Source organism: Leptodactylus fuscus, chromosome 2 (genome assembly GCF_031893055.1).
Source record: "Leptodactylus fuscus isolate aLepFus1 chromosome 2, aLepFus1.hap2, whole genome shotgun sequence".
Lineage (NCBI taxonomy): Eukaryota > Metazoa > Chordata > Amphibia > Anura > Leptodactylidae > Leptodactylus > Leptodactylus fuscus.
Genome location: NC_134266.1, coordinates 100,444,258 through 100,469,660, shown reverse-complemented (window position 1 = coordinate 100,469,660; position 25,403 = coordinate 100,444,258). Strand labels below are relative to the sequence as shown.

At 41.5% G+C, this 25,403-nt stretch overlaps 1 protein-coding gene across 1 annotated transcript in view; it reads right to left on the bottom strand.

The window, feature by feature from the left end:
• The window catches only part of PRELP (proline and arginine rich end leucine rich repeat protein), a 96,296-nt gene extending 72,733 nt beyond the window's left edge, over window positions 1–23,563 (bottom strand). Inside the window, exon 1 of the mRNA XM_075264337.1 lies at window positions 23,328–23,563. The gene's annotated coding sequence lies outside the window, so the exon portion shown is untranslated. The remainder of the gene's footprint in view (window positions 1–23,327) is intronic.
• Window positions 23,564–25,403: the final 1,840 nt, after the last annotated feature.

Below are 25,403 nucleotides of genomic sequence, written 5' to 3'. Positions count from 1 at the left end.
TCCATTTATGAGAACCTGGGTACTGACCTAGTTGCCTTAACAAGTACATAAACCACATAATCAGAGAAAGTAGGGAATGGTGTACCTGTACCTGAATGGTGTACCTGTTAACAAGCACTTAAATGTAAGATGCCCAACCCCTGCTTTGCTGGCCCAATGTGTAGCCAATACCTGAGTAGGATGAAGAAACGTACTCTTAGCTTTTGCAATATAATTATTACAATATAATTACAACGGACAACAATTTTTTACAAGAGTTTTGCTTCCTTGAAAATTTCAGGTGATTATGATTAACCCATTCAAAGTAAGCAGAAATATAACTTCTAGAGATGAGCGAGCACTATTTGAAACGGCCGTTTCGAATAGCACGCATCCAAGGGATGAATGGAAGCAGCCTACATGCAGACTTTGCCGGCGGCTGGCTGCTTAACCCCCTGCGTGCCGACTGCGTCCATTCATTCCTATGGGTGTGTGCTATTCGAAATGGGAGTTTCGAATAGTACTCGCTCATCTCTAATAATTATAATAATATTATAATAATCTGTATCATGTAGAAATTTTAAGAAACATGAGACTAAGTGTTTGTGAATATGAAGCATATACAGTAAATATTACCAACAGCATTAGTTCTTATGAACGAAAAGTGTTTTTCTACTGATTTTCTTTTGTACTCAATGTCTGGTGCATCCCATAATATTGTCCAGCAATAGTTAGCTAGCATTGATGGATTCCAGTAGCCTTGATAACACTTTTCTATTATGGCAATATCCTGGTGAAACCATTCACCATGTTTGTCACTGACTGTACCAAGATTTGCAGGGAACATTCCAAATGAGAATACAGAAAATGAATTTTCAATGACAAGTTGCACTTCATTGCTTTGTAAGCTTTAAAGGAGCTCTATCATTGGGAAAAGTCATTTTTAACTAAGCCCATGCTTGCATAGCCTATTTGACGCATACCTTTTGTATGTAAATTGCCTCAGTAGTTTTTGAATAAGCCCGTTTTTATTCATATGCTAATTAGCCTTTTGCGTGTACCCCGGAAGTCTGATCGTGCACCCTCTGCTATTCTCTCCTATGCGTGTGTACAGCACAGGCTGCTGCTGCTGCTGATGCTGCTACTGATGACTCATTTCCCTGCTCGCACACACAGATAGGAAAGAATAGCAGAGGGTGCACAATGAGAACTTCCTGTACTCGCTGGAAGCTAATTAGCATATAAATAAAAACCGGCTCATTCAAAAACCACTCAGGCGATTTACATACAAAAGGTATGTTTGGAATAGCCTTTCTGAAGGCTATGCAACTATGTACTAAGTTAAAAATGACTTTTCCAAATGATAGAGCCCCTTTAAGAAGATGTTCAACCAATCTGATGTAGTTTGGTGTTCAATAGTTCCCAAGGAAATTCTCTGAAACATCCTTGAAAGATTTCCAAGCCATTTTCTCAGGCCCCACCAGCAGCTCTTCAAAGCGCTTGTCATTCATAATGTGTCAGATTTGTGGACCAACAAAAACCAACAGAAACTTTTCTACCAGGTGACAGCAAATGCCATCCTTGAAGACTTGAAGTCAGTAACTTTGCATTTGCTTTTAACAAATGTAAGTCCCGGACCAAGTCATTCAGTTTTGGCTGTGTTCTAAGATGAAGCTCACCAGACACACATGGCTTAAAGTCTGAATCAGCATCATTCCCCATCTCTGACCTACAGCCTGCCAAATGTTTATTGGCTGCCTCCTCTAGGCTCCATGTTTCTGGTGGCTTTGGTACTGGAAGGGTGTCATCATGTGGTACTGGTCTCATAGCTGAAGGCAGATTGGGATATTCAATGCATTTTTTATTCTTAGCAGAGAAACCAGAGACATTGGTAAGACAGAAGTAACAGTCGGTCACATGATCCTTCGGTTCCCACCATATCATTGGGACAGCAAACGGTATTGACTTGCAAGAACTTCTCAGTCAGACTCTAAGATTAAGAGCACCTCTTGCATAACAAATGTGAGGAGCCCATACAATTACAAAAAAAGTAGTAATAGTGAATAGAGATGAGCGAATCAATTCTGCAGAAGTAGAATTCAATACGAATTTCAGGAATTCTTCAATTCACCAAGAATCTGGATTTCCTCACGCTTCAATGCATTGAATCGCATTTTTTACTAAAATGACCGCTGCACATGTTAGGACAATGGGCAGGGAACGTGGGATCACCCATAATGCCAAGCATGCAGCTAATCAGCAGCCAGCCTCCCCTGTGATGTCACAGCCTTATAAAAACCAGTGGCCATTTTAGGTACTGTTGTTTCACATCGCTCTTACTGCAGGGACAGACATCAGCAGGAGCTAGGGACAGTGATAGAAAATGGATATGTCCAGGGAAAGAGGATTACAAGTGTAGAGAAAGTATAGGGAGAGAATCAAAGAAGAATTTGGGGTGGTTGCAGTGTTGTTAACAGAAAGAAACTTAATACATATTGCAGTGCTCACTGCCACTATACTGCTGCTCATTACTCATACCTGTGTGTTCAAGGTGGAACACAGCAAGCCTTTTACAGCCAAAAACAGTGAATTATTATCCACTAACATCTGCACTTATCTAATCTCATACTTTTTTCAAGGCATTCACTGCATTCACTGTTCATTCAAAGCATAATATTACAGGCCATTATTCAGTACTACTGTGCCAAAGAAAATGGAATTCTTATCCAGTTATCTCTGCAGTCATCTTTCACTTATTTAAAGGCGTTTATCAGTGGGGAAACAAATTCCGCACACATTCACTGTTTTGTTCCCACTATTACATTACAGGCCATTTGGCATAGTGGCCATAGTGGCAAAAATAAATCAGTACTACTGTGCCAAAGAAAATGGAATTCTTATCCAGTTATCACTGTAGTCATCTTTCACTTATTTAAAGGAGTTTATCAGTGGGGAAACAAATTCCGCACATATTCGCTGTTTTGTTCCCACTATTACATTACAGGCCATTTGGCATAGTGGCCATAGTGGCAAAAATAAATCATTCTTAGCAACTAATCACTTAAATAAAAGTGTTTATCAGTGAAAAAACAAATTACGCACAAATTCACTGTTTTGTTCCCACCATCACATTACACGCCATTTCTTAAGACTGTAGTGGCAAAAATAAATCATTCTTAGCCACTAATCTCTGCAGTACATGGTTCTTCAAACACTTACAGTGCCTTGCAAAAGTATTTGGCCCCCTTGAACTTTTCAATCTTTTGCCACATTTCAGGCTTCAAACATAAAGGTATCAAATTTAAATTTTGGGGGAAAGAATCAACAACAAGTGTCACACAATTGTGAAGTGGAACGAAATTTATTGGATATTTTAAACTTTTTTTAAGAAACAAAAAACTGAAAAATTGAGCGCGCAAAATTATTCGGCCCCCTTGCGTTAATACTTTGTAGTGCCAGCTTTTGCTGTGATTATAACTGCAAGTTACTTGGGGTATGTCTCTATCAGTTTTGCACATCGAGAGACTGAAATTCTTGTCCATTCTTTCTTGCAAAACAGCTGGAGCTCAGTGAGGTTGGATGGAGAGCGTTTGTGAACAGCAGTTTTCAGCTCTTTCCAATGATTCACAATTGGATTCAGGTCTGGACTTTGACTTAGCCATTCTAACACCTGGATACGTTTATTTGTGAACCATTGCATTGTAGATTTTGCTTTACGTTACAGACCATTTCTCCTTTGTCATTCTTCCTGTTGTAGTTGCAGGTGACAGTGGGCTTCTAATGATCATATTCCTGAGATTAGGTGGCTGTCCATAGCACAGGAGAGGGAGGTCTGGAAATATTGATTTTAGACAGTTGTCGTTTTGCAATAGTGGATGTATTTTGTATCTGATTCCTCTCAGCATCTCCAGGTGTGGGTTGTATGTGATGACCAGGGGCACCCGATTGTTTTCCTGATTGGTGTTGTATTTTAATAAATCCAATCTTGGTATTCTGGTGGCCCTGTTTTTCAACTGTTTTTGGATGATAACCCTGCCTCAAGAATGTATTTTTGAGGCCACTAAGGTGTTTGTCCATATCTACAGGGTCTGAACATATGTGATGGTATCTGATGGAGTTCTCACAGCAGATTCTACCGGCTGAGGGCCTTTGGAGTAAAGGGGGCACTTCTTAGGGTCTTTTTGGGGAAGTAGCATACCAGCCATGGATAGAAATAGACTTGACAGGCTGGTTAGAAGGGCCAGCTCTGTCCTGGGGAAACCCCTGGACCCAGTACAGGTGGTTGGTGAAAGAATATACTGTCACCAACAGTATACTGTCTGTGGTGAGCTCCAGGCTGGAGAACAGGTCCCACCCCATGCATGAGACCATGACAGCACTGAGCAGTACTGTCAGTGACCGACTGCTTCACCCCAAGGCTGTATAATCAACATAAGTGGAGATCACTCCGCAGAGAGAACTAAATGATCCTGAGTCTTTCTTTTCTTTTTAGTTGCTATGACTCCTAGTATCTTTTCTATCTGCTATGAGCTTGTATGTATTCTTTCTTGTAATATATTACTGTATTATCCATGCTGCTGTAACACACTGAATTTCCTCCTGGTGGAACTGTTAAAGGATTATTTTATCTTATCTTTCGCCCCCAAACACCATGGCACTTATTTCATGGTTGTAAAGTGAAGCGTACATTGAGCAGTAGTATATGGTAAAGGATAACTGCATAAGGCAAACTACAATGGACTGGATAACCAGTCTGGAGTTTCTACCTCAGTCATGATGAAATAGTCCAGTTTTTTCAGCAGCTAGGCCACGCACCCTGATAGTTTGCCCCAAATTTTAATTGAAATTTTGTAATCTTCTACTCTGTCATTATGATGTTGAAGTAGCATGTGCTGCCATATAGAGATAACCAGTAGGATAATCCTTGTTTTTTCTGCCTCCAAAGTGTTGTTCTCAGGGTCCTAGATCCCTTTCCATTTTTGAAGATATTCTAAGTTTTTCAGTTGGCAGGCTGATAGTGTGTTCCAAATTTTTATTTTTTTTTAAATTTTGTAAATTGTTACTCTGCCAAAACAATGTTGAAGTATCATGTGCTCCCATACAGGGATAACCAGCAGAATAATCCAGGTTCTTTTCTGCCTCCCAAGTGCTGTTCTTTGCGGTCAAGGAATCTGTTCCATATTATAGTATGTTCTAGCTTTTTCTGCAGGCAGGCCATGCACACTGATATTGTGTCTCAAATATTTCTACATATCTTAGAATTGTCACTCATTGGTGCCGCATCTCCTCCCATATAGAGACAATTTTTGGTGGCTTTTATATGAAGTCAATTCTTTAATGCTTCTCTTTTTATGTGGCAGGCAATTGCCACAAATTTGTCTTAAAATTTTTTCCACTGCCACTCTATTGGCATTATATAAAGAAAATAAAACAAACAATCCCACAATGTTTCTTCATCGTTTCAACTAGCCACAATTTTTTTATTTTATTTTTTTTAAATGTAGATTGTGAGCCCCACATAGAGCTCACAATGTACATTTGTTTTTCCCTATCAGTATGTCTTTGGAATATGGGACGGAAATCCACGCAAACACAGGGAAAACATACAAACTCTTTGCAGGTGTTTTTTTGCTCTTGGTGGGATTTGAGCACCAGGACCCCAGTGCTGCAAAGCTGCAGTGCTAACCACTGAGCCACCACGTGGCCTCCCAGTATTTCAGCTTTGAGTTTGCTGTGGTCTTTGGAGTCCTGCACAGAGAGATCATAATAGGCCTTTTGTGGTTCATCTGTCAGGTATGGAGCCAGTATTTCAGTCCACTCTTGTACAGGCAATATCTCTCTGTCTGCAACCTGTTCAAAGACAGTTAAATAATCCTCCACATCCTCAGCAGTCATTTTCTGTAGTGTAGTCTGTATTTTTTTCAGGACATCACTCACAGAATTTGTAGTCTCCAGCGCTGCAAGGCTGAAGTGCTAACCACTGAGCCACCATGTGGCCCCCTACTAGCCACAAATTTGTTGACAAAAATAACATGCCTGTAGAACTTACAAGTCTTCAAAACGGGCTAATTTTTCTACAAAACCATTGTGTTTTCCAATAAAACCATAATATATGTGTAAAAAATAAAAAAGACAGGAAAGCACCTTTTTCCCCAAAAAAGTATTTTTTGGAGAGTTTTAAATGTTAAAATGCACAAAAGCGAGTTGCATTACAGTGTATGGTTAAAGTCAGAATTTGTATTCACTGTTGACCATCTGTTTTTCCATTGACATACATGTTCTGTTCACTTTGACATAGTGAATCAATATGCATCAGGCATGGTTTGGTGAGGATTTTCACATATTACTGATTGATGCCTAATAATAAAGCTGCCACTCACTCATGGGGCAACACGGTGGCTCAGTGGTTAGCACTGCAGCTTGCAACGCTGGAGTCCTGGATTTGAATCCTGCCAGGAACAACATCTTCAAGGAGTTTGTATGTTCTCCCTGTGTTTGCGTGGATTTCTTCCCATTCTACAACAGACATACTGATAGGAAAATAAATGTACATTGTGAGCCCTACATGGAGCTCACAATCTAATTTTAAAAAAAGCTGCCTCTCACACGTGTATCATGTTCCATTTACTGTACTGCTGATACTGCCAGCTACTCCTAAACAGCTGGACATTATCTCTTGCTACCTTGACCATCATTTTATACCAAGCTGCACTGTTGCCTCTGCGACCACTCAGCTAGAGCTCTGTGGCCTGGCTTATCATATTACTCCATATTGCACTGCTGTCACTCATGCTGCCACAGCTACCACTGCCAACACTCAGCCAGACATCATGTTCTGTGGCCTGAACCATCATATTAATCCATACTGTATTGTTTGCCGCTCATGCTACCACAGCTACCACTGACACAGTGTTGACATAAAAAATCATCAATCATTTTGATCTCACATCTTCTCCCATTAAGGGATCATTTTTCATGGCTTTTTGTTTTGGAAAGCTTCATCATCCTCTTCATTTTTCAACGAGGCACACAGCCACAAGTATTTCTCTAGAATAACAAGCCTGTAACACAAGTCATCAAAACGGGCTAATTTTTCTATACAAGTATTGTTTTTTTTGCACTATAACTGCCACGTGTGTATTAAAAAAAAAAGCTATTTTTGGAGCATTTTAAATATTAAGCTGCATAAAAGCAAGTGGCAGCACAGTGTATGGTTAACCACTTCCGGACCACCCATTGACTATATGCGTCCGGATAGTGGTTGCCTTGCTCTGACAAGACGTGCCGGTACGTCCTGCCAGAACACAGCTGTAATTTCAGCCAGAGCTCCCAGAGAGAAGACAGGGAAGGTTTATTCCCTTCCCTGCCTTCTCGATCACTGTGTATACAGCACTCAATGAGCGCTGTAAACACAGCTATGGGCGCCGCCATGATGTGGCCACCCTCTGACCCGTCAGTCACGTGGTCCGCCGGGATCAGTGTCTTGCAAGAGCTGCTGGATCCTACAGAACCCAGATCAGCTCTGTATACTGTATACAACATGCATGAGGCTGTATTCCTCCTACAACTACATGTGGCTAAATGTAAATAAAAAATAAGGTGACTGCTGCTTACCACTTCCAAGGTAGTAATTCGGGGTGCTAGACCAACCTTCGGACCAACAAGGACATCCAGTAATAGGTAAATATAGACAAAGTAGGACTGCAATGCTCCGAGTCTACAAAAATGTGTTCTTTATTTACTCCATATAAAAGATTTCACACAACAAACATCAGTGGCAGTAGGAAAAAACAAACATAGTGCAGATAAAAAAACCTCTAACGCGTTTCGTGGTAAAAAGCTCCCTTAGTCATAGCGTACTGAACATGAGGTCTGCAACCTCATAAAGTGTAAAGTGTAGCTTCTAGTGTCAAATACATTGATAGCATCTGTAACCCATTAAGTCAATTTGCCTGAGTTGTAACTCGGTTAGTAAATGTTACTTCAATAAAGTTTATTAATTCAAGACCCACCATCTCGGTCCATACAATGCAAGGAAGTGATAGATACAGTATTCACCACCGTATTGTTACTCTCATTCTAAGGCAGAGGTAAATCGAAACGATCCTACATATAAGAAACACCAACTAAGTCTAACTAATGAAAGGAAGTAATAGACACAATAATCACCACCATGTTCTCACTCTAGTTCTAAAACAGATGTAGATCGAAATGATCCTACATGCCTATATAAAAAAAAAACGTCCCCCTTCCTTATCGCAATATGGTATGACATAATTTTTGCAAAGCATGGGTAATGGACTTACATAAAGGAGATGCCCTTGTTCAATCAAAACAGGTCACGTGACTGGATCCACCAATCATATGCTACAATTATACTCTAGGGAATAAACTCCACCCTTCCTTTATTCCGTTGAGCTATTACTCTATATATGAATGGATCCACTCCAAACTCCTCCCTAATGATCACGTGATGTAAACTGGCCTATCATTCTCTTGCATAGGCTGATCGGACTATCCAATCATTTTCTACGCCTACACTATGGGGTATAAACTCCACGCACAACTACTCGCTCAAGATAACACTAGATATGAATGAACCCCTTTCAACTCCTCCCCTATGGTCACGTGGTACTTTCTAGCCAATCACCTTCTTACAACATACGTTAGCCGATCACATACTGTGGAATTGGACACGGACACATAGAAAAAAAACTCCAGCTAACCAGACCAAACTACTACACAGGTAAGTAGACTTATATAGTTCATAACTACTATAGATTGTTTAACTGCATACAAATGTATCTTATAGCAAGGGTCATCTTAGATCTCAGATAACACTACAATAGTGTATCACCTAATTCTCTTCAACCTCCCAGAGCTAATGCAATGCTAATGTAAAATTATTAAATTCTTAAATACATTGCAAGGCATAAACCTGCCTAAACCACAGTTCAATTCATGCTAATAAATGAACGAGAGGTCAGTCCTCACATTGATATCGTGAGAGACCGTGCTATTAAATTTCAGGATATACCAAGCTCAGCCTCGAATACAAAAAAAAAAGTGATCAGATGTCCCCAAAGGTCTCTTATCACCTTATGGGGCCACCATCTGAAAAAAAAGTATAAAAAAATAAATAAAAAAGTTAAAAAAAAAAATGTAAACAAAATAATTTTAAAAAATAAGTAAAATAATATGCCAATAAAATGCCGTTATTAAAGGTTATAGCCCCACCCTCGACAACACCATACAAAATAAAAATGACCATAACGGAGAGGAAAAACTATTTCATAAAGTTTTTCAGTGGCACTATGTGTTATTAAATAAAAAAAATTTAAAAAAGAAAAGTGAAAACCAGACACAATTTCCCTCCTATTTTGTTTATATTTTCCCGGATATAAAAAAAATTAAACATGTTCGAAAATAAAAACAACATACAAATAAATCCCTATGTGCCCCTGAAAAAAGACGCAAAAATTAGTTGAATGAGACATTTGAGAAAAATGTTACAGCCCTCAAAACTGCACATACAAAAAAAAACCTAACGTGTCTGGTCCTGGACCACAAATTGGTTAAACTAGGAGTTTGTATCCACTGCTTGCTGCTTTGTTTTTTTCAATAGACATACATGTCACTTTCTCTTTGGAAGCTCAAAATTGGATAGATAGGGTCCTAGGATCCCTGTCAGTGACATAAACTACATTTTAAGCCAATTTAGGCAATTTGTGCAAATCTAGTTGGATCCAAAACGGAACTATGAACTAAACCATCTGAACTCAAAACAAAATTCATCTTGAACGGTTCGCCCATCTTTAATTTTTTGCAAAGCATGGGTAATGGACTTACATAAAGGAGATGCCCTTGTTCAATCAAAACAGGTCACGTGACTGGATCCACCAATCATATGCTACAATTATACTCTAGGGAATAAACTCCACCCTTCCTAGTAAATGTTTTTGATGAACTCTAAGGGGGCATTCACATGGAGTAAAGTGGCGCTGATTCTGCCATGATAACTCGCAGCAGGATCAGCGCTGATAAAAAGACTCCCATTGTTACATAGTTACATAGTAGATGAGGTTGGATAAAGACATCAGTCCATCAAGTCCAACCTATAACTCTACAATCCCCTACAGTGTTTATCCAGGGAAAGGCAAAAAAAACCCCATGAGGCTCATGCCAATTGCCCCATTTCAGGGGAAAAAATCCCTTCCCGACTCAAATCTGGCAGTCAGTATAAAACCCTGGATCAACGTGTCCTTAAAATCTAGAGTCCATAACCTGTTATATTTTTCTCTTCACCCAGGCCCTCTTTGAACTTGTTTAATGAGTCCACCATCACCACTTCTTGGGACAGAGAGTTCCAGAGCCTCGCTGTTCTTACTGTGTAGAATCCCCTTTTATATTTCTAGTGAAACTTTCTCTCCTACAGACATAGAGGGTGTCCTCTTGTCACTGTCACTGGCCTAGGAGTAATGAATGGAATTGACTTGAATGGGTTCCGTTTTCTGCGCGGAACACAATGAAGTCAATGGGAGGGCTGAATCTAGTCTGTTTGATCAAAAATTCATAAGCCTGTTTGTGGTCTAATTGTAGTCTCTCTTGCTGTCAACAGGGATATTGAATCTAACACTTACATTTGTTTCCATGGATTTTTTTTACCTGGCCCTCAAGAGTTCCATTATGTTTATTCACAGAAACATTCCCAGACTTAGTAAAATTGATGGAAAGTGACTGAGCAGAAATTTCAGGCATAAGATCCAAAGGAGGTTCACAGTAAGAAGCTGGAGGGAAACCTAAAACATGACAAAGTGAATTATAGTTTACTAGCAAATGTTGTCTATCATAAAATCTTTACTGAGGCTGCACTGCATAGCTACAATTGTACAATTGTTAATAACTTAGGTAATGCTCTGTGCTTGTATTCAACTGTCATCAGGTATGTTGTATGTTCCTGGTTACATGTGTATACACACATACAGGTTATCCTTTGTTACAATATTTATTTTACAAATTTTAATTTATATTTCTAATAATTTTATCATAAGTATTTTACAAGATTGTTATAAAATACCTTGTTTTTAAAAAACAAAAACTGTGACGTGAATAACCTCAAATAGAGGCTGCAACTTAGTATACATACAATTTAGGCTATTTCACAGTGAGTTCAGAGATTTTGGTGTAAATTCAATAGCTTCTCTTGGTAAGAATAGTGCTTGTGGGGCAATACGGTGGCTCACTGGTTAGCACTGCAGCCTTACAGTACTGTAGTGCTGGGTTCAAATCCTGCTAGGAATAACACCTGCAAGGAGGTCGTATGTTCTCCCCATTTTTGCGTGGATTTCCTCCCATTCTATAAAAATATAATAGGAAAATAAATGTACATTGTGATCCCTATATGGGGCTCACAATCTACATTAAAAAGGATCTTGCATGCAGCGCAATTTTTTTTTACTCAAAGAAATCAATACCGCTGCAGCCATACACAAAGGATCCAGTACTGTAATGTGACAAAGATGTTAAGTGAACCCTATGCCCAATGTACTGGGCTGCAGCAAAAAAGTCTCTACGAGCTTTCTGTTTCCATTATTCCTATAAGGAAAAGGCCATTGTTTCTATATATATAACTGACATGTTTGCAATCTCCAAAGCTGCAATGGCAATGGTACGCATATTTTTTTCACAATGCCCTGAAGTGCAGGCTCTGCAGCCTTTTATGGCCCAGTAACAAGCCTATGACCCACACCCGGGCTGCAGTTTACTCAAGATCCGCCTTGGACCACTCATATGTCAGGAATCCGGGGAAGAAATACCTTGACTCCAGCACTCTGCCTGTCACCTTCTCACAGTATTTACACTTCTATTTCAGTTAACAAAGTATATCCACTCAGTATGTGAGAGCCCAGGGCTGAGTGTCTGACATTGTGATCTGTAGTACGGAGGCACCACAAGGTACAGTTCTTGCCCCATTTCTCTTCACACTACACTGCTGACTTTAGGTGCAACTCTTCTAGCTGTTACTTACAGAAACTCCAATGACTCTATGATAGTAGGCCTCATCACATATGGAGATGACAGGGAATGCAGAGAATTAAACTGGGATTATATGGAATGTTGCCAGCGGAACCACCTCAGGATTAATGCTGGGAAGACCAAGGAGATGGTGGTGGACTTTAGTAAGTGGAGACATGCTCTGAATTCGGTGGACATCCAGGGGACAGGCATTGAGATAGTCAAGACCTATAATTACCTGGGTGTGCACCTCAATAATAAGCTGGACTGGGATGATCACCTGGATGCGCTGCACAGAAAGGGTCACAGCTCAGGAAGCTGAGGGCCTTTGGAGTACATAGGGCCACTTCTTAAGGCCTTCTTCAACTCTGTAGTAGCATCAGCCATCTTCTTCAGAGTGGCCTGCTGTGGGAGTAACATACCAGCCAGGGACAGAGATAGACTTGACAGACTGATTAGAAGGGCCAGCTCTGTCCTGGGGAGCCCCCTGGACACAGTGCAGGTGGTGGGCGACAGAAGGATACGATCCATGATGAGCTCCATGCTGGAGAACAAGTCCCATCCCATGTATGAGACTGTGACAGCACTGGGCAGTACTGTCAGTGACGGACTGCTTCACCCCAAGTGTGAGAAGGAGCGGTATCGGTGGTCCTTCCTCCCAACTGCGGTTAGGCTATATAATCAACATCAGGTTAAGCGGAGATCACGCCGCATAGAAAACGAAATGATCCTGAAGTCTTTATTTTTCTTTTTAGTTGCTATGACTCCTAGTATATTTCTATCTGCTATTTCTATACTTCTATCTGCTATTCTGAGCTATGTGTTATTTCTTGTAATATTACTGTATTATCCATGCAGGTGTAACACACTGAATTTCCACATGGTGGGACTATTAAAGGATTATCTTATCTTATCTTAGTAACATCCCATGACATACCATACTGGAGTTTTCCAGCGATTATGATGTTTGATTTATTTTAAGCTATGCAGAGAATGACTTTATATTTAAAACATAAACCAGATTCTTCATTCTTGTTTAGTGTAGAAAATATAAGACTATATCCTTCATCCTCTGGAGTTTCTCCTTAGATACAGGATGTGTGAAGAAGGACTCTCCGAGTGTTGAATACTTTTAATTAACCCTCACCCTTTTTTTCAGTATCTGAATTTCTTCCAGGACTTAAAATCAGACTCCACCAAGCCCCTTCTCTACTACAAGCAGATTTTGTTTGACAAAGGTCATTATCCTATCCTATTAATATTATAAATGTGAAAGTTTGTGAGTTTGGATGTTTGTGTGTTCGGATGTTTGTTAGTCAATCACGCAAAACTCGCTCCACCGATTTGGCTGAAATTTTCCACAAACATAGTTAATACACCCCATTGCGCAATAGGCTACTTTTCGTCACAATAGCGCACATACGTTTTTCCCAGGACCCCCACAAACCCCAAACTCACATCACCATCTCTGCAATCTCACACACTTTGGACCATAGCAAGCCACAAAATTCATATTGCCCTCTACAGCCTCGCCCCTAACCCCACACAATCACATATACATATACTTTACCACTTTGCCCCTTATCTTAACGATACTCCAAGAGACTCTCTTTAAAGCTCCGGAGCAGCCATGTCAATGACAATCCGCGACACCGCCCACCCATGTCAATACCCCTAGGCGGTCTAATAAATGCAAAAAAAAAGTTTATAAAAAGTAAAAAAATATTAAAAACAAAAAAAAGGATTAAAAATTCAAATCACCCCCCTTTCCCTAGAACACATATAAAAGTAGTTAAAAACTGTGAAACACATACATGTTAGGTATCCCCGCGTCCGAAATCGCCCGCTCTACAAAGCTGTACAAATATTTTTCCTGTTCGGTAAACGCCGTAGTGGGAAAAATGGTCAAAAGTGCCAAACCGCCGTTTTTTCACTGTTTTGATTCTGATAAAAATTTGAATAAAAAGTGATCAAAGCAATAACATTTCCTGAAAATGGTAGAACTACAAAGTACACCCGGTCCTGCAAAAAAAGACGCCATATACATCCCCGTACATGCACGTATAAAAAAGTTACGGTTGTTGGAATATGGCAACTTTTCAAAAAAAAATTTTTTTAACAGTTTTGGATTTGTTTTTAAGGGGTCAAAATGTAACTAAAACCATATAAATTTGGTATCCCCGGAATCGTAACAAAACACAGAATACAGGGGACATGTCATTTTGGTTGCACAGTGAACGCCGTAAAACCAAAGCCCGTAAGAAAGTCGCAGAAATGCATTTTTTCTTGAAATCCACCCCATTCAGAATTTTTTCCCTGCTTCCCAGTACATTATATAGAATAATTAATGGTGGCATCATGAAGAAAAATTTGTCCCGCAAAAATTAAGACCTCATATGGCTCTGGGAGCGGAGAAATAAAAAAGTTATGGGGTTTAGAAGGAGGGGAGTCAAAAACGAAAATCAAAAAATGCAATCGGCGGGAAAGGGTTAACTTCAAATACCTCTGTCCCAAAGTCACTATGTAAAGTTTCTCACAACACCGTATAGCAGCTCTAATACAAATTAACTTCAACACAAAAGTCTCACGTATTCTCTGAATTACAGCAAAAACAAGATACAAACTTACATTTCATATCCCATACCTTATACACAGTACGAAAACCTTACCCACGCCTGTATATACCCACTTCTACACTCACCGCAGACGAAGTCGCGGGTACCAGCTAGTTGGACATAAATGTTGCATATGAGTATGAATACCGTCTTTTTGAATTAACTCGCATATGGTGGACAGCAAATTCTCCAATAAATCAGACTAATATTTAGCATCTCTCCAGAGCGTGTGCTGTGGTTTCTTCTATTGGTTGCATTGGGTTGGAGACCCCTACCACACAAGCACCACCTCTCCAGAGAGTACAGTACCATAAATATTTTACTTCAGGTCTTCAAAACAGAACTTGCTATGTGAAAGGCAAAAAAACATAAGCAGTGAACCACAGGCTCTACTGTTCTGTGTGAAGGCTGTAAATACAGATGTATCTTTATATAAGAATAGATTATACTTCAAAAAAAGATGAAAAGTAAAAGTCATATGTTTTGTTTGATATGACTGATATGGCTATAATTCTGGAAAGGTAAAAGCAAAAAAATCTTCTGACTTCCTTAAGAAGGTGTGTTCACACCTGGTGGGTTTTTAGCATACTTTGGTAGAAATTATATTATAGATTCTATTTTTGATTATAAAACAACAAAAAAAAATTGTTACCAGCATCATTATTGGTGCATAGGGTTTGGCATAAGAGGACTCATTATAAGGCCTTATGCACACATCCGTATATCAGGTACATGTACCATCTCCACTTTTCACAGACAGAATATGGCCATGTTATTCTGTACTTACACGTTATCAATGCTTTCCTTCAGACGTTCATTTTTTTTTTTTTTTTTTTTTTTGAACATAGGCCATGAATGCATCACACCAATGAAAGCCTACGGGTCTCAGAAAAAAACCCAATGACATCTGTGCGTCATTCCTTTTTCACAGGCCCAGACACATAGATATAAAAAAATGAAACAAAAAAAATCGATCTCTTTTTCACAGAAAAGCGAATCAATAATGAACAGCAAACCATCCACAAATAAGCAGGGTGAGGTGCTGTCAGTGAATAGCATGAACCCCATGCATTTGCAGGTGTGAATGAGGCTTTAGTCCCCTTGCAGACGACTGTGGCCATACTCTGTGTGCTATCCAAGTATTTCACGGATAGCACACTCACCTATTAATTTCTATGGGCCCATACGCATGATCTTGAATTACACACTCACATGTGCGAGCCAACAGTCCAGGCCGCAAAGTCCTATTTTGCGGCCCTTGCTTCCATGGCTCCTATTCATTTAATGAAAGGGGCCGTGGAAGCACGCCCAGTGCACTGGCCACTTATAGGTGACGTCTGCATGTCCCCCGTGCCTTTAATTCAGGCCGGCAGCAGACGGTCTTCTGCAACCAGCCTAACTCTTTTGCCCAAGTGGAGCTGGCTCTGTCGATCCTGTCTTTCTCACTCATACAAACATACAGGAAATATGGAGTAGTATGGAAGACCTGCCACTTTAAAGCAAAGGACCTGAAAAGCTGTGGTTTTTTGAGAAAACGAAGAAGTATATACAAAAGGAATGGGAAACATAAAGGAAACACTTATACTCTTCCCTTCTGCCCAATCCGCTCCGGCCTTTGACTTAAAGAACTGCAGCAAAATCTGCAACAAAAATAAAATCTTGCTTTTCTGTAATGTGGGGTCTTAATCTAAATGTGTAAATTGCTTTACAGATGAGTGTTAATGGAAAAGCAGTATGGTAATTTTAAGTTTTTTGTTTTTATATAGAAATTTCTGGTTATCCTGGAAGAACCGTAGAATATGCTTTACACAAACCTAAAAATATTATTTTTCTTATGTGCTTGGTATATGCATCATGAGACTATCCTCTCATGTGTGTAACTTTCCTAGAAATGATTCCTAATAAATTGCAAGTGATGATTCTGACTTTACAGAAGGTTTCTCTTCTTACTGCTGAAGTGATGATGGCCCAACTTGGACAAGTGACATCTGTAGCAGAACGTACGAGGGCCAGGCAGCTTTGACAATCTTTGATACCATTCTCAGCAGATTTATTAATATTTTTACTGGTTTGACAAAAACCTTTCAGGGGTGTTTTTATGGAGGTAGCAAAGGCCTTTGTGCAACATACAAAGATACCTGTATTATAGATACCACATGATAAGTGAGAGCTCATTACTAGAGATGAGCGAACACTGTTCGGATCAGCCGTTCCGAACAGCACGCTCCCATAGAAATGAATGGAAGCAGTTGGCACGTACACTTTGCCGGCGGCCGGACGCTTAACCCCCCGCGTCCCGGCTACATCCATTCATTTCTATGGGAGTGTGCTGTTTGGAACGGCTGTTCCGAACAGTGTTCGCTCATCTCTACTCATTACCAATTGGGGCCTAAGAGCCTTAGAGGGGTTGGCCACTTTCAGACCAATATTGAGAGACAAATGTTATGGTTTGTATAATAAAAATATATACAATTCTCCAATATATGTTCTGTATCAATTCTTCACGGTATTATAGATCTCTGTTTGTTGTCATTCATTCTGTTTACTCCAATAAAATTAAAAATAATCCATGGTCATGTGATACGCAGTCCTTGGTCATGTGATGACACATGTGCACAGCTCGTTCCCAGGCAGAGGTCTGATTAATGAGTTGTGACTGTAATGAGCTGTGCACCTGTATGCTCATCACATGACCATGGTCAGAATTTCATCCAATAGGGGTAAGTAGAATGAATGACAAGCAGAGATCTAGAAAACTGTGAGGAATTGATGGACACTTTTTATTATATGAACAATAACATTTGTCTAAGTGGCCAACCCCTTGACCCTTTCTTATTAGCCTACCTCATTGGAGATTCACTTTAGTGCTCCAATGTAATTAGCATTGTCAATTAAAAATGAAAAAAGATAATTCACTCTCAAAGCAGCACAGGTAGGAGGAAAGCTAAATGAAGCTCTCCCACATGTCCTTTATAACAGAAAAGTAACTCTTCACATTCTTCAATAGATGTTGCTCCATTGATTCCGGATACGTTGGTATTCTTCTCTAACCCCCAAACAATTCACTCATGTAACAGGTTAGTCATTGTTAAGGGAACCTGTCATATGAAAAATGCAGATTGCAGATGATTCTCGTTGACCGCACAGCACTGCTACATCTCAGGAATAGCAGAGTTGACAGAGCTGTGTACATCTGAGATGTAGCAGCATTGACCAATCATATGCTAGTTGGGATCCCTGTCAGCTTGCGTTATGTGGGAGCTGACTTTTCCCCATAGGAAAGCATTGGCCAGCGTTGATTGGCTGAATACTGTACACTGTACGGCATTCGGCCAATCAACGCTGGCCAATGCTTTCATATGGGGAAAAGTCAGCTCTCTCATTATTAGTGGTGTAATACAGGGACTTTGACGTGTTAGATGCACCCAGGCATGCTTCCCCTGCTGTCCCAGTTGCATTCCCGAGGTGTTGTCATCATTTGCTGAGGTGTCATAGTGGACTTGGTGACCCTCCTGAGTCGAATATTGGTTCCCCCTAAACGAGTATTTTTCCCCATAGACTAGTCGAGTTTTGAGGGACTACTCGAATCGAATATCGAACTTCGAACATTTCACTGTTCGCTCATCTCTAATCTCCAGGCATCATGTTTAGAGCAGGATGAGCTGATCAGATTGATATATGGTTTTGTCGGAAAAGATTCAGTATATGAAAAGTCAAAGTTCGCCATGATCAAAGGCTATCAGTCACTAAAAGACTGATCTCTTGAGCTGTAAATGACTATATGTGTAACATCTCTGCCTGTTCGGGTCACTGCACCACCCTCTGCTCGCGTGCTGCGGCGCAGGAGGCGGGTGCAGTTTGAGAATCTGCTTAAAGTTTTTAGTTGCACTGTGTGAACACGGCTCTAGTCCTTAATTGGATTTGCACCACACCCGTCTTCTGCCAAGGTTGCCTCTGTCCATTAAGTGGTTAACCTGGCCTTGCCCTGTGATTGACAGCTGCCTTTCTGTGAACTCCATGGGCGGGTTCTTCCTCCCTATTTAGCCTTGGTTCCCATTCACACCAGTGCTTGTTATTGCCGTGCGCATACCTGCTCTTACTGTCCCTGTTTGCTTATACTATTATACTTGACCTTTGGCTTTTCTCATTGACTATTCTCTTGACTCCGATTTGGCACTGCATCACTCTCCTGTTACCGAACCCTGGCTAGCTGACCTCCCTTTGTTGTTGTTCGTCTTGTCTGCGTTTTGTGTTTCACGTACTCAGGGAGGGATTGTCCTCGTGGTTGTCGCCTATTACCTAGGATAGGGCCTGGCAATAGGAAGGGAGAGCGGGGGGCATAGCCTAGGGCTCACTGTCTCTTGTGCCCCTCCCAGGGTTTAACAGTTCTGGGAATTGTTGTCTTAGCAATTCCCTTACAATATGACAAGTTTTACCGAATCTTCCCCAGCAAAATCCTACATATCAATCTGCTCAGTTCCTCCTATAACTCACTGCCTTCAAATTAGACTGCATATTAAATGCTTTACTACTTTGGATTTATAAGGAAAACCAACAGTCTTGTCCTTTTATTTTTGGAAAACAAGGAGCCAATCATTAGAGATGAGCGAACACTAAAATGTTCGAGGTTCGAAATTCGATTCGAACAGCCGCTCACTGTTTGAGTGTTCGAATGGGTTTCGAACCCCATTATAGTCTATGGGGAACATAAACTCGTTAAGGGGGAAACCCAAATTCGTGTCTGGAGGGTCACCAAGTCCACTATGACACCCCAGGAAATGATACCAACACCCTGGAATGACACTGGGACAGCAGGGGAAGCATGTCTGGGGGCATAAAAGTCACTTTATTTCATGGAAATCCCTGTCAGTTTGCGATTTTCGCAAGCTAACTTTTCCCCATAGAAATGCATTGGCCAGTGCTGATTGGCCAGAGTACGGAACTCGACCAATCAGCGCTGGCTCTGCTGGAGGAGGCGGAGTCTAAGATAGCTCCACACCAGTCTCCATTCAGGTCCGACCTTAGACTCCGCCTCCTCCGGCAGAGCCAGCGCTGATTGGCCGAAGGCTGGCCAATGCATTCCTATGCGAATGCAGACTTAGCAGTGCTGAGTCAGTTTTGCTCAACTACACATCTGATGCACACTCGGCACTGCTACATCAGATGTAGCAATCTGATGTAGCAGAGCCGAGGGTGCACTAGAACCCCTGTGCAAACTCAGTTCACGCTAATAGAATGCATTGGCCAGCGCTGATTGGCCAATGCATTCTATTAGCCCGATGAAGTAGAGCTGAATGTGTGTGCTAAGCACACACATTCAGCACTGCTTCATCAAGCCAATACAATGCATTAGCCAGTGCTGATTGGCCAGAGTACGGAATTCGGCCAATCAGCGCTGGCTCTGCTGGAGGAGGCGGAGTCTAAGATCGCTCCACACCAGTCTCCATTCAGGTCCGACCTTAGACTCCGCCTCCTCCGGCAGAGCCAGCGCTGATTGGCCGAAGGCTGGCCAATGCATTCCTATGCGAATGCAGACTTAGCAGTGCTGAGTCAGTTTTGCTCAACTACACATCTGATGCACACTCGGCACTGCTACATCAGATGTAGCAATCTGATGTAGCAGAGCCGAGGGTGCACTAGAACCCCTGTGCAAACTCAGTTCACGCTAATAGAATGCATTGGCCAGCGCTGATTGGCCAATGCATTCTATTAGCCCGATGAAGTAGAGCTGAATGTGTGTGCTAAGCACACACATTCAGCACTGCTTCATCAAGCCAATACAATGCATTAGCCAGTGCTGATTGGCCAGAGTACGGAATTCGGCCAATCAGCGCTGGCTCTGCTGGAGGAGGCGGAGTCTAAGGTCGGACCTGAATGGAGACTGGTGTGGAGCGATCTTAGACTCCGCCTCCTCCAGCAGAGCCAGCGCTGATTGGCCGAATTCCGTACTCTGGCCAATCAGCACTGGCTAATGCATTGTATTGGCGTGATGAAGCAGTGCTGAATGTGTGTGCTTAGCACACACATTCAGCTCTACTTCATCGGGCTAATAGAATGCATTGGCCAGCGCTGATTGGCCGAATTCCGTACTCTGGCCAATCAGTGCTGGCCAATGCATTCTATTAGCTTGATGAAGCAGAGTGTGCACAAGGGTTCAAGCGCACCCTCGGCTCTGATGTAGCAGAGCCGAGGCTGCACAAGGGTTCAAGCGCACCCTCGGCTCTGATGTAGGAGAGCCGAGGGTGCACTTGAACCCTTGTGCAGCCTCGGCTCTGCTACATCAGAGCCGAGGGTGCGCTTGAACCCTTGTGCACACTCTGCTTCATCAAGCTAATAGAATGCATTGGCCAGCGCTGATTGGCCAATGTATTCTATTAGCCTGATGAAGTAGAGCTGAATGTGTGTGCTAAGCACACACATTCAGCTCTACTTCATCGGGCTAATAGAATGCATTGGCCAGCGCTGATTGGCCAGAGTACGGAACTCGACCAATCAGCGCTGGCTCTGCTGGAGGAGGCGGAGTCTAAGATCGCTCCACACCAGTCTCCATTCAGGTCCGACCTTAGACTCCGCCTCCTCCAGCAGAGCCAGCGCTGATTGGCCGAATTCCGTACTCTGGCCAATCAGCACTGGCTAATGCATTGTATTGGCGTGATGAAGCAGTGCTGAATGTGTGTGCTTAGCACACACATTCAGCTCTACTTCATCGGGCTAATAGAATGCATTGGCCAATCAGCGCTGGCCAATGCATTCTATTAGCGTGAACTGAGTTTGCACAGGGGTTCTAGTGCACCCTCGGCTCTGCTACATCAGATTGCTACATCTGATGTAGCAGTGCCGAGTGTGCATCAGATGTGTAGTTGAGCAAAACTGACTCAGCACTGCTAAGTCTCTGCATTCGCATAGGAATGCATTGGCCAGCCTTCGGCCAATCAGCGCTGGCTCTGCCGGAGGAGGCGGAGTCTAAGGTCGGACCTGAATGGAGACTGGTGTGGAGCGATCTTAGACTCCGCCTCCTCCAGCAGAGCCAGCGCTGATTGGTCGAGTTCCGTACTCTGGCCAATCAGCGCTGGCCAATGCATTCTATTAGCCCGATGAAGTAGAGCTGAATGTGTGTGCTTAGCACACACATTCAGCTCTACTTCATCAGGCTAATAGAATACATTGGCCAATCAGCGCTGGCCAATGCATTCTATTAGCTTGATGAAGCAGAGTGTGCACAAGGGTTCAAGCGCACCCTCGGCTCTGATGTAGCAGAGCCGAGGCTGCACAAGGGTTCAAGTGCACCCTCGGCTCTCCTACATCAGAGCCGAGGGTGCGCTTGAACCCTTGTGCAGCCTCGGCTCTGCTACATCAGAGCCGAGGGTGCGCTTGAACCCTTGTGCACACTCTGCTTCATCAAGCTAATAGAATGCATTGGCCAGCACTGATTGGCCAGAGTACGGAATTCGGCCAATCAGCGCTGGCCAATGCATCCCTATGGGAAAAAGTTTATCTCACAAAAATCACAATTACACACCCGATAGAGCCCCAAAAAGTTATTTTTAATAACATTCCCCCCTAAATAAAGGTTATCCCTAGCTATCCCTGCCTGTACAGCTATCCCTGTCTCATAGTCACAAAGTTCACATTCTCATATGACCCGGATTTGAAATCCACTATTCGTCTAAAATGGAGGTCACCTGATTTCGGCAGCCAATGACTTTTTCCAATTTTTTTCAATGCCCCCAGTGTCGTAGTTCCTGTCCCACCTCCCCTGCGCTGTTATTGGTGCAAAAAAGGCGCCAGGGAAGGTGGGAGGGGAATCGAATTTTGGCGCACTTTACCACGTGGTGTTCGATTCGATTCGAACATGGCGAACACCCTGATATCCGATCGAACATGTGTTCGATAGAACACTGTTCGCTCATCTCTACCAATCATGTCTGTGTTACAGCTCTCTGGTTACTATCATCCTTTACAGTGAACATGTAATAGTATGGGATGCTGTATTTCTTTACTGAGTCAGATGCTCTATCCGTATCCAGGAAAGTTGGCAAATTTTTAGTGCCTGTTATTTTGTTTAACAAACAGCTCTGTGAGATGTAGAAATATAGCAAGTAACTGACAAAATCTGTTTTTATTAAATTAATTGGTTTGATAATATGAAGCATGAATAATACATTCCCAGAAGGAGCTACAGGTTATATACACGTTGGATTAAACACTTTGCTTATACTATTAATTTTCCTATTAGTATGTTGTTGTTTTAACCTGGATTACTAGCAATACACATCTTTATATTGGTTATTAGTTATTAAGCTACTTAACCCATGCTTGTATTCGCTAATAAATAAATCGGTATCATAAGGCTGATATTTCTTCTAATAGGAGATCATTATGTGGAAAGAATAGGTTATATACTACACTCTGAAATAGAATATCTATGTGCTTTACTTACTATTAATGGCTTCTCTGACAGTTTTAGATGTTCTATAAAGCTACAGCTTACACACTCCAATGATGGCTGGGAGACTGGTCAGGAAAATGTTTTCTAGGCAGTTTTGGTATTCTGTTCAGTAACACACAGCTTTTGTAACATAAAACCTAACAGCACTGCTTGGCTCCTCTCACTGCGGCTCACTGTGTTCTCTATATTCATTGCACATCCGAATAATAAGATCTCATGTTCCACTCTTTTTTCCTGATGTAAACTCACAAAGGATGCAGACCTCTTACCTGTGAAGGAGCTGGTCACGATTACAGGTGGGCTTTTTCCCCAAAATAATATTTGGATCTGCCAGTCACTTCTGCAGCTTCTCTTTTATCTATCCACCCTCCTTTTCTTCTTTATCTCTCTTTTGAGTCCAGATCCCTGTGAGCAGATGTTTGAGTTTTCTGGGATACAGGAAAGAAGGGTGGAGAAGAGCAATATACAGGAGGGGAGCGTATTAGGGAGGAGGACAAGAGAGGGTGAAAAAGGGAAAATGAGAGAGGAGGGGATAATGACAAAATCAAATACGGTGGGGGCAAAGGGAAAGTACAATGAAGTCTTTATTTGGCAGCTAGAGCTTGTTGGATATATTCCTGCCTGCTAGCATCCCCTCTTATGCACACCTTCCATTTGGTAATGTTCTGTTCCCATTATAAACAGGAAGAGTCACAAAACAAAAGGCAATAACAGAGATGAAACATTTACACATTTCTGCTTTACCAAATATTGAATAGTATAAAGTGTATGAAGAATAAAGTTTTAAGGATTGGTAAAAATGTTCGAGTCAACAGTCTCCTTCATGCAAATCTGTATAAGAGTCCTGACCTATCTTGTACCATACTTGTGTTATGCGGCAGAAGGGTTCTGATGTGATTGATAATGTTGCAGTCATTCTCACAATTTTACAGTCCATTGTTCAGATCCTCAGACAGATAAGAACAACAGACTGTAAGGTCGGGGCACCACCTTGCAAAAACGCTGCAATTTTGTGGCAGCATTTTACAGTATCTGCAAAGAAGATGGGATTCTGGATAATCCCATCCACACGCTGCAGACAAAATCTGCAGAAGACATGCTGCGATTTAAAAAACCATTGCATTTGTGTGAATCGCAGCATGTCAGTGATACCTTGGGAAACGCTGGTAGTTTCCCTATAGCTATAATTGAAGCAGAAAGTCTGCAGAGGAAAACTCTGCGGACTTTCTGTGAAAAGTTCTGCAGGAAAAACCGTAACGCGTATCCACTGTGGTTTTTCCTTCAGCGCTTTTTTTGACTTCAGCCTGCTATGGTGGCCCTTAGCCTAAAACTGTAGCATGACGCTAATTTTGTGAAACTAGCTTTCATGTATGATCTCTAACTGGCATAGATATTCATTCTGGCGCAGGGAGGTATCTGATTTATAAACAGGCTGGAACTTCATTCATAAGTCACTTGTTTCCTGCACCAGTTGGGGACTTTATTAAAAGGGGTTTCCTAGCAAAAAAACCCTTTTTTTTTCTTTGAAAAAAAAAAAAAAAAAAAAAGGTTTGTCAGTGCTATTAATGAGTTAATAAGTGCACCCAAATACCTGTAGCAGTGTTTTCAGTGATTTATGGGTTTCTCTGGAAGTACACAAAAAAAAATAAAAAAAATAGTGAAGCTCTTACCACCTTGGAACGAAATGAATTCCAAATGTTGAAATGAACATGATGAAGAGGCCGCATGGAGAAGTGCCCCGGACTGAAACTGCGGAGCCAATATGAAGACTGAAACCGGAAAGATGTAGCAGGTAGCATGTTATAGGTGCTAATTCAGATTAAGGGTTTGGTTTTTTTTGCAGGTAGCAGGTCATAGGTGCTAATTCAGATTATCACCAAGGGAGTTTTTCTTGCTCTGTTTATATTTATATTTACCTGTTATTGTTCTATCTGTTGTGTAGGAGGAAAAGAAAAGAAAACTCTGGAAGTTCCTGATATCTTCTGCATTTGTTTACAAGGTTAGCTTCCTGCTCTCTTACCCTACAACTGCCATGATGTATTGCTCTTCACTCAGATCCCCCTCTTACTCTCTGCCCCTCCTTCTTTCACATCCTTGTTTCCCTAGCTAGCCCGTGGACTACTAGCCCTACCTATATAACACATTTTTTATAAACTAAGTCAGAAGTTAGGCAGGGGTTAGCTTAGTATCAAAGTATCACTTTATCCCGGACAACCTCTTTAAGACTGTTGTACAATCCCACCATTCTAAATAAATCTGCCTTATTGTACATTGATTTTTAAGCAAAACATTATTTTTATGTAATCACTGTTATAATGCAAACTATAGTCATACCCAAACTAGTA